Genomic DNA, 12,244 nt, shown 5'->3' with positions numbered 1-12,244 from the left:
ACTACCCTTGTGATGAAAAAAATATTATTATCTTTCCCGACCTCAGGATACACTAACAGCAGCGACAAAGGGGCCTTAAATTCCTTTACATTTCTATAATTGAACCCATTTAATTAAATCCCGATCTCTCAATCTCCATGCGTCTGATGGGTTATCCTTGATGGCCTTTTTTCTCTCTATTGTATCTCCGTCTCTCTACCTACTTTCTCGATCCCTCGCGATCCGTGAAAATCATTCGTTGCAGAGCTCGAATGACTAACATAGAAACGGAGAAGTGGAGCTGAAAAACTTGGATTCAAGCAGCAATGGCGTCGTCGTCTTTGTTGGTCAAGCATTTGAATCAGGTAAGCTCGTTGATCTCTCATAACATCCATGGTCGTTCCACTGCTCAAATGTGCTTGAAAAAGATCATAGACATCATTTCCTCTCGTTCGTTTGTTCGGCCTTTCGGAATCTCTTAACAACTACCGTTGAATACTCAATTCCATGATGGATTACAACACGAGCCGTACGATTCGACCGAAATTCTGTTTAAGACAGGGAGGCTCCTTTCATTCTTCCCCTGTTTTTTAACGTCCAGGTAGAAATTTTGTTTCTCCTATAACCAAAACAGAGACCAAGAAATGTGAAGAAGAAGTGGTGCCGGTGGTTGAAAATCTGGGACTCCACTGCCGCACATACGAATTTCCACTTGAATCTTACACGATCGAACACATCTACTGTCTCTTCGTTTCTATCCATGGTGACAGTAAAGTTCTTCTCCTTCTCAGGTTTCTTGACCTTCACTCTTCGGGGGGAGGGGTTGACCTTGGTCTTTGGTGCCCAAGTAGATCTCGGCAGCGTCATAGATTTCATTGCTAGTGAGGTCGTCGAATTCTTCGATGACCATGGTTAGCTCGGAGGAGAAACGATCTAGGAGGCTTCGGATGCCGGAGATGTAGTCTTGAGTTTCGTAGGGTAAGAAGTAGACTATCGAACGGTCGAGCATCACCGGTGCAGCCAGAGAGGCAGCGGTGGATAAAATTGTTTTGGATGAGACTGCATTGTTTTCAAAAAAAACATTGGTTGGACTTTGGAATCACGAGCTGGGGCTTGAGGTATTTGAAGATCACTTCAAAATCAATTTAAATAGCGAAACCTCTCTCTCTCAATCGATCTGAATCGATCACTTACGGATTGGAATTCCGTAAGTGAAACGGAACAGGATTGGATTAAATGGATTCAATCCCAATGCTGTTAAGGGGAAGGGGAAGAAGAGAGATGGGGGAGAGAGATAGAAATGTGAAGAATATGAGGTAGAGGGGATTACCGCCCATCCGAGTCGGGGAAGATGAATAGTGTTTTTCTCATCATAAGGGTAGTATGGAGATTAAAAAATATTGTAACGGCCTTTTTGAATGAAAAGCTAACGGAAGGGGGTCTTTGTTTCACCATCATATTATATGGGAGGTCTTTGTTGCAAAACAAAGTACAAGGTCTTTATCACAAACCCTATAGTACAGGGGGTCTTTCTAATTTACCTTTTTTTTTTAAGAAATTGACTATAGCTACTCTTATTATTTACATATTGACTTAAAGTATCCTAAGTTTTTAATTTACCATTGACAACCGTTGGTTATTAGGGGTGTCTATGAAAAACCGAACCAAATCGAAAAATGTAGTTAATCGAACTGATTGATTCAGTTTTGGTTTGGTATTTTTGAAAAACTAAAGGATCGATTTGGTTTTTGGTCAACCTACAAAAAACTGGCGGTTAACTGAACCGACCGGTATGTATATTTTAATATATTTCACATATTTTCTATATATTATATATAAGTATATATTCACTATATATGTATATGTATATGTATATGTATATGTATATGTATATACATATTATATTTATAATAATCTATTTATAAATAAATTATATATATTTTTATAATATTTATAATATATTATATATCATTTATTATTTATAATATAATATTATACACATATTTATATAATATATATTATAAATATAAAAAACCAAAAAATCAAAGAATCGAACCGATAAAAAACCGAAACCAACAGACCGGTTAATTGATAGTACTAGTTCGGTTTACAAAAACTGTACCGAACCGTGGACATCACTATTGATTATTGTTAATGAAAAGAATAAAAAGACTATTTTACCTTTCAATTTTCTTTAAATTTCCAAAATAAAAACAATTAGTGATCTATTTCTCCTTTTTTTCGGCATCTGCTTCGGCTTACCTTGTATCTACTTCACTGTGTTCGTCATCTTCTTACCAGCTGTGGCGGTGAATGCAGTGTGTTTGGAGCTATGGAATGTTTGTGCAGGGCCACTTCACCTTCCATACCACCACCACCGGGAACATCATGAGAGCCCACAGGAATTAATGCAGTACTCTGATACAAATATGAAGAGGTGTTAAATTCAAATTTCTGGCATTACAACAACAACCCAAGGCCCTAATTCATCATCCAACATTAAATATGTCATAAAAAATCTACAGAAATAAAAAACTAATTTAGATTAGGAAATAGAGGTTTATGCAAAATCTCTCAAAATAGGTCAAGAGAGGTTTATGCAAAATCTCTCAAAATAGGTCAAGAGAGGTTTATGCAAAATCGCTCCACGACTCTAATTTTCATGTTCCATCGGTTGAGATTCGAACCCATCAAACCTCTACCTTCAATCTTTGTGGGTATCTCCCCCCAGAATTTCGACCCTTGACTCAAATTCCTCAAAAACCCCTCGTCGTAGCATCCACCTATGAGGGTTCTCTTCGCTTCCTCTTCACTGAGCCAATTGATGCTTCTCTTGTTGGGTAGAAACCAAGTTTATCCACAAACTATTTCTCTCCCAAATAACCAAACTTGTAGATATTCGGCTAGCACAATCCCAAACAAAATATCAACCAAAAACCATCATAAGACAAGCAAAGAGAGACACACAATATTTAACATGGAAAACCCCTCCAATGTGAAGGGTAAAAACCACGGGGCCAAGGAGACCCAACCAAAATCTTCACTAATAACTTGAGGTAACAATTACAGCAACTCAAACACCACAATATGCTCACAAACTTAGTGAAAATACAGATTCTCAAACATATACACAAGAATACCAAAAGCTATGAAAAAAACTGTCAGAAAAACTCACAAACGTGGATACAGTTCAATCCACAAAATGGAGAACTCCAGTACTCCAAATCAGATCTCCACCGTTCATATCGTAGGTCCGTAAGTTTCGGACAAGCCCACCAAATTTCAGCCAAATCGGACCACAAATGACCCTTGATCATAGTGTTTGATGAAGACTGCTGTGAGCTATTTTCTTTTCCCGACTAGCTGCGAGTTGCTTCTGTTTGACCTCAAATAACCGACGATTTAGAACTTCGATCAAAGATCCAACCGTTCGTAATGAGGAACAATGAGTCCACCTACTATCCAAGTTTCAGCTCGATCGGACGGTGGATTAAAAAGTTTCGGCCGTTTGGTAAACGCTGCGCGTTGAAAAATCTGCAGCATAGTTTTTCTAATTTCTCTCTTTTTTTTTTTACTCTCCGTTTTTAACACACTACACAGATTAGATATAACCCTAGTTTTGAAGACAAAAATAATGGGCCGAAGGAATATGGGCTGTAACATGGGTCAATGTCACATAATGGGTTGGACCCAACAATTCTCCCCCTCTAGCCCATGAGAGAAGGGAGACAGTTCAAGCTTCTCTTGAGGCACCACTTTTGTCATCATGTCAACAGCATTTTTGTGTCAGTGTGAATTTTTTCAAGTTCAATCAACTTGGAGTTTAAAACATCTCAAATCCAATGATATCTTACATCAATATGCTTTGATCTATTATTAAATGTTGGATTCTTACCAAGATGAATGGCACTCTGATTGTCACAATGTAGTATGTACCTTTTTGAGTGAAGCCAAGTTCTTGCATGAATTTCTTCATCCAAAGAAGCTCTTTACAAGCTTCGGTAATAGTAATAAACTCTGCCTCGGTGGTGGATAATGCAACACACTTTTGCAATCTAGATTGCCACATCACAACTCCCCTACAAAAGTAATCAAATAGCCTGATGTAGATTTCCTTGAGTCTGAATCTCCAACCATGTCTAAATCTGTATAACCAACAAGCACATGTTTTTCAAATTCAAAACAAAGTTTCAAACCACTAGTACCACGGAGATATCTCATAATCCATTTCACAACATTCCTATGCTTTCTACCTAGATTAGCTAGAAATCTACTAACCACACCAACTGCATGAGCCAAATCTGGCCTCGTGCAAACCATAGCATACATTAAGCTTCCAACTACAAATGCATAAGGAACACTTTGCATGCCTCTCTTTTCTTCATCACTACAGGGAGACTGTCCATTACATAACTTCAAGTGTGCAGAAAGAGGCGTACCTACTGCTTTAGCATTTTCCATGTGAAAACGCTGAAGTACCTTTTCAATGTACTTTTCCTGAGATAGCCACAACTTTTTAGTTTTCCTGTCACGTGAAATTCTCATGCGAAGAATCTGCTTCGCATGCCTTAAGTCTTTCATTGCAAAAGACTTGCTCAATTCATGCTTTAACTTGTCAATTCTGGAAGCATTGTGACCAACAATGAGTATATCATCAACATACAACAATAAAATAATGAAATCATTATCAGAGAATTTTTAAACAAATACACAATGGTCAGAAATAGTCTTCCTGTAGCCTTGTTGAATCATGACAGACTCGAACTTCCTGTACCATTGTCTAAGAGCCTGCTTGAGACCATACAATCTCTTCTTCAACCTGCAAACAAAATTATCCTTTCCTTTAGCTACAAAACCCTCAGGCTGCTCCATATAAATTTCTTCCTCCAAGTCACCGTGGAGAAAGGCCGTTTTCACATCCATCTACTCAACTTCCAAATCAAGACTAGCAGCTAAACTCAACACAGTCCTGATATATGACATTTTCACAACAGATGAGAAAGTTTCTTCAAAATCAATACCTTTCTTTTGACTGAAGCCATTGACAACCAATCTAGCTTTAAATCGTGGTTGTGAAGTGTTTTCCTTTGTCTTTAACCTGTAAACCCATCAATTCTTTAAAGCTCATTTGCCCTTAGGCAACTCTACCAATTCAAAGGTGTTGTTGTCATATAAATACTTCATCTCATCTTTCATAGCATTGAGCCACTCATTTTTGTTCTCACTTTCAATAGTTTCATCATAGCATTTGGGTTTCCCACAATCAGTCAAAAGAACATATTGGTTAGAAGGATACCCGGTGGAAGGTTGTCGGTCTCTAGTAGACCTCCAAAGTGAAACATCAGATGGAACAGTAGAAGCCTGGTGTTGCTCAACTACATCATCATCTAAGGAAACATCAAAATCCTCTATACCATATTGATCATCAGCTTCCACATCATTCTCAACCACATCTGACACATGTGACAAAGGAACTGGGCCAACATCAGTCAAATCACCACTGCTCTAAGAGGTACTTTCATTCTTTGATTTATCGATGTCTTCAATGATCTGGTCCTCCATGAAGACCACATCTCTGCTTCTAACGAGTTTCTTTTCAACTGGATCATAAAACCTGTAGCCAAACTCATTTTGACCATACCCAATAAAGATGCACTGTCTTGTTTTGATATCTAACTTAGACCTCTCATCTTTCGACACATGTACAAAAGCCTTGCATCCAAATACACGCAAATGATTATAAGAAACATTCTTCCCATACCAAACTCTGTTAGGAACATCACCCTGCAATGCAACAGTAGAGAACAAATTAATAACATACGCAACAGTGAGTAATGCCTCACCCCAAAATGATCCGGGTAATTTTGCCTCTGAAAATAAGCATCTGACTCTTTCCACTAATGTTCTGTTCATCCTTTCTGCAAGACCATTCGGCTGAGGAGTCTTAGGAGGTGTTTTCTGATGTCTAATGCCCTGTTGTCTGCAATACACATCAAATGGACTACAATATTCACCACCATTATCAGTGCGAATGCATTTAAGTTTCATTTCTGTTTCTCGTTCAATTGAAGCCTGAAAAACCATAAACACGTCAAGCACCTAATCTTTGGATTTCAAAACATAAACCCAATGTTTTCTTGAATGGTCATCAATAAAAGTAACAAAATAAAGTGCACCACCTTGTGTCTTTACCTTTAATGGACCGCAAACATTTGAGTGTACTAATTCAATAAACCTGTTTTTCTTGGACGAATGATGACTCTTGAAAGAAACCCTTTTTTGTTTCCCAGTCAAGCAGTGAACACATCTTTTCAGTGTCACACTTTTCAAACCCGACAAAACATTTTTCTTGGCCAAATAGTCAAGCCCTTTTTCACTTATGTGACTAAGCCTCTTGTGCCATAATTCTGATAAACTGTTACCATTAACTACATTCACCGAATTTGCAAAGATAGAAGCATTCATCAAATATAAGTTAGAAACTTTGTTATCTCAAGCCACAACCAGTTTTCCTTTCTTAAGTTTCCATTCTCCATTGCCAAAGAAGTTACAGTAACCGTCATCATCAAGCTTTCTTGTAGAAATCAAATGTAAGCGAACACTAGGAGCATTCTTAACATCATTCAATACCAACTTTATTTTGTTGTTGGTCTCTAAGCAAACGGTTCCAATGCCTACTACCAGTACAACTGCACCATTCCCCATCTTCAAAACCCCAAAGTCTCTTCAAGTATAAGATGTGAAAAAATCTTTTTTTGAAGTCACATGAAATGAGACACCACTATCAATCACCCAACTTGTCTCATGATAAGCAACATTTATCAAGTTATCATCATAAACAAGAACAAGATCATCATCAGTGGCAGTAGCAACATGATCATTATTTTCATGTTCCTTTTTCCCTTGCTTATTAGTAGCATTCTTATTTTCTCTTTTCCACTTGTAACAATATTTCTTTATATGCCCCATCTTTCCACAATAATGGCACTCAAGATTTTTGTGTCTTGATCTTGACTTGCTTCTACTTTTATCTTTACCCCTTTCATTTTTATGTTTGCTTCTCTCCCTATTTTCTACGATAAGAACCTCAAACTGTGTAGATGAAGCTTGAGACCTTCTTCTCATCTCTTCATTCAAAACAATACTTTTAACATGTTCCAAAGTCACATTACCATCAGAGGTAGAATTAACAAGTGAAACACAAAAAGTTTCCCAAGAATCTGGTAAAGTGGCAAGCAATAAGAGACCCAAAATCTCATTATCGAATTTTATGCTCATACCTGACAATTGATCAATCACTCCTTGAAATTCATTCAAATAATCAACCATGGAGTTTCCTTCCTTATATTTGAGTTGCATCATTTTCTTAAGCAAAAACAACTTATTATTGCCAGTCTTAAAGGCATATAAATTCTCAAGTTTACTCTACAATGATCTTGCATGTATCTCATGTGGAATATGATTATACACATTTTTATCAACAAAATGATGAATAAATCCATATACTTGTTCATGCTCAAATGCCCATTCTTCATCACTTTTGGATTCAGGCTTTTCAGAAGCAAATACAAGCAAATGCAAACTTTTAACAAACAAAAGATCCTTCATCTTGCTCTTCCACAAATGATAACTTGTGCCATTCAAATTTATCATTCTACTTGTGCTAATATCCATAGCTACACCAAATCAATCAATCTGTCTTTAATACAACTGTATTGGGTAGAAACTAAGTTTATCCACAAACTATTTCTCTCCCAAATTACCAAACTTATAGATATTCGACTAGCACAATCCCAAGCAAGATATCAACCAAAAACAATCATAAGCCAAGCAAAGAGAAACACACGATATTTAACGTGGAAAACCCCTCCAATGTGAAAGGTAAAAACCACGGGGCCAAGGAGACCCAACCAAAATCTCCATTAATAACTTGAGGTAACAATTACAGCAACTCAAACACCACAATATGCTCACAAACTTAGAGCAAATACAGATTCTCAAACATATACAAGAATACCATAAGCTGTGAAAAGAACAGCTAGAAAAACTCACAAACGTGGCTACTGTTCAGGCCACAAAATGGAGACCTCCAGTGCTCCATTCAGATCGTAGGTCTGTGAGTTCCGAACAAGCCCACCACATTTCAGCCAAATCGAACCACAAATCACCCTTGATCAGAGTGTTTGATGAAGACTTCCGCGAGCTGTTTTATTTTCCCGACCAACTGTGAGTTGCTTCTGTTCGACCTCAAATAACCGACGATTCAGAACTCCGATCAAAGATCCAACCGTTCAGAATGAGGAACAATGAGTCCTCCACCTTTTGTCCAAGTTTCAGCTCGACCGGAAAGTTCCGGCCATTTGGTGAATGCTGCGCACTAAAAAATCTGCAACACAGTTTTTCTGGTTTCTCTCTTTTTTTTACTCTCCGTTTTCAATACATTACATAGATCATATATAACCCTAGTTTTGAAGACAAAAACAATGGGCCGAAGGAATATGGGCTATAACATGGGTCAATGTCACATAATGGGCTGGACCCAACATCTCTTGACACGAAGCTTCCCCTACAACACAAGCCACTGAGTTTTGACACCTCTCACTGATCCAAAACAGAGATCTAAAGATCAATGCAACTGATGAAAAAATGGAAATGATGTCACTAAGAAGACTAACATTTCGCAGTATGACGGCGGGTTAGGAGGGAAGATGGAACCCAAAGGGTGTCTGTAAGAGTGAATGATTAACGTTTCTATCGGCAATAATTGTTGTAATTGGTTAAGAACCCTTGATTTTTGAGATAGGGAAAAGATCGTTGACGCTGCTTGATCTGAATACCCGAGGCAATGAGTAGACTTCAGCAATAAAGAGATTTGTTAACAGTGGATAAGTTGGACAAATCATTGAAGACTTGTTGTTGGGCTTCGAATTACTGCAACATGATGAAATCCTCGGTAGGGAACACAGTTATAGTGGTACACAGTTCTTACACCATTAGTTAGAGAGAGAAAGAGAGGAGAGGAGAGGAGAGGAGAGATGGGCAGAACCGGAGGTGAGTGGGAAGATGGATGGAAATAGAGATGACCGGGGCAAAAAATCATTGTAAAAGGCGGTATTGCCGGAAAACTTATCTTATATATCTTATGTATATATATATATATATATATATATATATATATATATATATATATATATTAAAGTGAAAAGGGTGCTTTCCCCTTTTGCAAAATGGAATTTTAATGTTTCTGCTTCGCATGAAATGAACATAAATGCATGACAGACAAGTGTCAATGCTCTATCTCCCACTCTCCCTCTGAAAATATTTGCATGAGAGCCAAGTGTCAATACCACTTCTCTCTTTTAATCATTTTCTTCTTCAACCTGTCTTTCCACTCTCGCTATTCATTTTCCTATTATTGTTGTCAATCTTCCTCCTCTCTCTGTCTCTTTTCCTCTCTCTTTCCCATCTCTCTCTTTATTCTTTTGTGATAGCTTCTTGGACAGATGCAATGTTTCTCAGAGTAGTTGGCTTCCTGGTTGCATCTTCCTCCTCTTTCTATCTCTCTCTTTTAATCTCTCTCTCTCTCTCTGTCTTTTCCTTCCTGACTGAAGGATGCGGTGTTTTATCTTTCAGGCTTTGTTGGATGGTTCGGAGTCGCTGCTTAATTGGAGGGGGTGAAAATGGTTGCAAAGTACTTAGCTTCCTAGTTGCAACAAGGCAGGTGGGTTGCCTTCTTGTGGTTTTCCTATGCCTTCTTTTTCTTTATTCTTTTTGAGTTTTATTATCTTTTTTTTTTTATTTTAGGTGTATTGTTTTTGTCCCATAAGTTTCTGTGTTGGATTGTGTTGTGGTGGTGGTTTCCAACATCGGTGGTGTAGTTTCCTTTCCTTTCCTTTCTTTTGGGGCCTGAAGTGGTATGAGTGTGTCGTGTGGGTAGTGCTACATTATTCCCCTTTATCGTTTTTTCTTTTCTTTTTTTGGCCCGAGTGGTGGTGATGGAAGGTAGGGGTGGTGGTTGACAGGCAACGATGGAGGTGGTGGTTTCTAGGTCGGCGGTGCTATGTTTTTTCCCTTTTTCCTCCACATCAATGGTGCTCGAGATGCTTCTTCCTATTCAAGATGCTTCCCGATGGAGATGCTTGATCACCTCTCTCGAGGAGATGCTTACTGAACAAGCCACTCTCCTCACTTAATTCTCTCTTCTCCAATTCATCTCTCTCTGTATCTCTCCCTACTCGGTTGCTCAGTGATAGTTGCAGTTGCAGAGTTCGTGGTTCCAAGAAGAATCTCTGGAGACTTCTTTACAGCGGAAGCGGTTCAACACAAGGTCAATCAAGTTTTACATAATGTAAAAAAGCAATCATTTTTTAAGATTTAATTCCAATCCTTTGTTTTTTCTTCTTTTTCTTTTTTGGTGGGAACATCGTTGGTAAGTGGGGAATCAGCAACGGCGGATTTCATATTATGATAAAATCTCTGATAAGGGGAGAATCAACAACAACGGATATTATTCTTGCAATGGCACCTGGCATTTTTAGTACTTTTCAGATAATAAAATCTCTTTGAATACACCTATTCGAAAAAGTGATTTGACTAAAAAGGTGTTTTGATTTTATAATTTGTCATTTTCTTTTTTAATATTTTTTGAAAAGAGAGTGATAGAAACATAAAGACTAATATTATCAAATTTTTATATAAATAAAAAATATAAATAATAACGCGTGCAAAAGATTTAAGAGTAGTACACTTCAAAGTTTTGTCAATTCTGACATGATCTATTGAGAATTTTTTTTTTTTTTTTTTTTTTTTGCGGCAATGCATTGGTATTAGGTAAATGACTTCATGACTTTGTCAATCAAGTGTGAAGTTCCATCCATCCATAACCAAATTGACCTTAAGGGTACAATATTAAATGTTTTTTTTTTTTGTAATTTTATTTAAGTGGCCCAATTGTATTGGTGGATTGATCTAAGTCATATGATCCAACAGTCAATGAAATATCAATTTTTTTCTCAAATTGAAATTGATCATTAGTGTTAAGTTTTTATTTATGTTGTTAAATAATAATAATAATAATAACTTGTTGTTCTCTAACAAGTCTAATATACTAGGTACATTTATCTTTCATGTTTAAGAGTATATTTAAAAATTTAAATGAAGGATAAAAAAGTTAATAAGTTATATTTAAGTCTTTTTTTTTCTTTTAAATCTAAAGTATGTTTAAGTCAATATATAAAAACTTAAAGTATGTATTGCATTTTTCCTTATTATTAGCCCTTGCAGTGCAGGGGCACACATGCTAGTAGATACTTTAAGAGAATATATAAAAAGTAAGGATAAAGTTAGTCAATTAACTAAATCATAAGATTGATTTAAGAAATTTGCCTTTTGTGACTTAAATCGTTCTTTTTTTTTTTTACACCAATGGACAAGACGACAAAGTTCACGATGACACTGTCCTATCAATATCTGTCGTTAGATTAAAATCCACGTACATTCTATTGGTATGATAGTCTAGGATTCTGATCTACCCATTGAAATTTCATCCCTTTAAGAGCGGGCCAGGCGACTTTTGGCTTTAACAGATGGGTCCCATTGGGGAAAGCACGTCTAAGCTGAAAAAGATTCAAGCATTCAATTAAGTTGAGCTATGAACCAAAGGTTAAAGTTGGGCCTAGCAATATGTGATATGACACAAATATGACTTGAATGCAATACAAATTAGATTTGGATTCATTTTAATCATATTCATTTTTTGACCTATTCAGGGTGAAATGCCATGTAGGAAAATCTCAAGGGATATTGAGGGATCGTTTACAATTAGTTATCGTGATTATATAAATGAAGATGGGGGAGTTAAACATAGAGAAACATGGTATTCATAGCATATCAGTATGGAATCCACAGTGATAGAAGAAACCAATAAAGTGAAAAGGTTGCTCAATGAAGAGTTTCAGAATGAGGCTAATCGTGAAAAGTTGAAGGGGATTTCCATGAACAAAGAAGCTGTGAACTCGAAGGTCACTCGAGCTATTAATATGGACGAGTTAAAGAAGGAGAGGAAGATGGACGAACGCTTGTCCCTAAGCCTCTATGCAAAGATTCTTGGTGAAGTTGAACCTCTACAAGCTATTATGGCGAAAGCTCAAGCCTGGAAGGTTGTTGGTAAGACAAACATTCAGAGCATTGGTAATGGATTTTTTTAATAACCTCCTCGTCCCTCGCGTACTTAAACAAAGTCATAAAAATGGCCCTTGGCTTGTTA

Source organism: Nelumbo nucifera, chromosome 1 (genome assembly GCF_055504915.1).
Source record: "Nelumbo nucifera cultivar China Antique chromosome 1, China Antique-T2T, whole genome shotgun sequence".
Classification (NCBI taxonomy): domain Eukaryota; kingdom Viridiplantae; phylum Streptophyta; class Magnoliopsida; order Proteales; family Nelumbonaceae; genus Nelumbo; species Nelumbo nucifera.
Note: the sequence above shows the minus strand (reverse complement) of the source record.